General features: G+C 47.5%; 1 non-coding gene across 1 annotated transcript; it reads right to left on the reverse strand.

The window, feature by feature from the left end:
- Positions 1-206: 206 nt before the first annotated feature.
- Positions 207-278, reverse strand: TRNAG-UCC (transfer RNA glycine (anticodon UCC)). Its single transcript has one exon. It is a non-coding gene; the product is annotated as a tRNA-Gly (tRNA).
- Between the last annotated feature and the right edge of the window lie 1,375 nt (positions 279-1,653).

The following is a 1,653-nucleotide window of genomic DNA, read 5'->3' on the forward strand; positions in this document are numbered from 1 at the left end:
CCCAGTTCCTGCCGTGAGGCCCATCGAGCCTTGGAGGCCCTTAACAATACAAAATGGAAACGGGCCGTCTACCCACCCCACAAAAAAAATTGGAAATACTGGTTCTGGCCCAGTTCCTGCCGTGAGGCCCATCGAGCCTTGGAGGCCCTTAACAATACAAAATGGAAACGGGCCGTCTACCCACCCCACAAAAAAAATTAGGATACTGCGTCTGCCGGGAGTCGAACCCGGGTCTATTGCTTGGAAGGCAATTATCCTAACCGTTGGACTACAGACGCTTGGTGTTATAATGCGTAACAATGCTTAATAAAACAAAACTGTTAAAACCTCACGGTCACTCTTAAACATGTAAAAAAATGTGATTGAAATCTTTTTTTTTTCAGACGGCTCAATACGACACCAAATGACTATGCGGGCATGTATGTTAACAGCCCAACCCTAAAAAAACGTTAGGTCCATCAAACCTTAAAACTCACGAAATTGATTAGAAATAACTCGTCATAACGAGAGCGGCTACTTCGTGCAGATTAGTGTAGCCAGATATACGCAGGTCCCAAAGTATAATCCGTTTTAGATATGAATGCGGTTTGCATGCATGTATGTATATGTTCGTTATCATTTGAATGGATGTGCACAGAAAAAAAAAACTAGGGGTGGAAAGAAGAAGTATATTTATCTGATCCATTCATTTTTCTAGTGATGGAATGAATGGCTTATTATCCAAGAATAATAATTCACTCTCTAATCTATATACACTCTCCTGTCCATTTCTATTGGATAAAAGAATATTATATGTGCGGCCCAAATAAGGTAGGTAAAGGTTTGAAATAAAGAGGTCACTCATCAGTAGCAGCTTTACGGCGTCCGCCCAGGCCCAGGCCCGAATTGGAACTGTTGATACCAGGCCTCCTCTGCTGCCGCCGGCAAGCACCACGGGCCCAGAGCAGGTGGCCTCGGCCACCGTCCTAGTCCTAGGGCCCGCCGCGTTACATTACAGCAGCGTGATTCCAATTCCGTAGTCCACCGGCATCATATCGATCAGCTCACACAGTGCGCCTCGCCAGCCTAGCTCTGACCGTGATCCCAATGGCATGGGCCGCTGCCCGCTGGGGAGTAGTAGTCCGTCCCAATGGTTCTAAAAAAAACAACAACTGGGCGATCTGGCGTGAAAGTAGCTAGGAATACAGCAATCAAAACTGGCCATGCATATCGGATATATATGGAACCACACCGACGTAGATATATGAGGGATACCTGACGATCGATCGAATACTCGTACACGGGACTGGTGGACTAGTAACCAGAACTGCCCTGTGCATGCATGGCCTCATGCATGATGCATGTCAGTAGGTATGTTCCCACGCCGACGTCGGACTACCCAACGTACTACTCGATCTACAACCAACGACGACGACGACCGACATGCTCGCAACATGTTCGAGGGGGCACGCGCGCGTGTTCCGCTCTACTAGCTAGCTAGCACGTAGTACGTCTGTGCAGTCAGATCACCTGAGAAACTGGTGCCCGGCCCGCATGATTGTCCTCCTGCTGCGCGTATTATGCTGGCGCATGCATGCATGCTACTTGTGTGCCTGTCCTGCTACTCACTCTCTCAGATTAAATTAAAAAGGAACGTATATATTACCATTTTTT

Source organism: Zea mays, chromosome 8, assembly GCF_902167145.1.
Source record: "Zea mays cultivar B73 chromosome 8, Zm-B73-REFERENCE-NAM-5.0, whole genome shotgun sequence".
NCBI classification, from domain to species: domain Eukaryota; kingdom Viridiplantae; phylum Streptophyta; class Magnoliopsida; order Poales; family Poaceae; genus Zea; species Zea mays.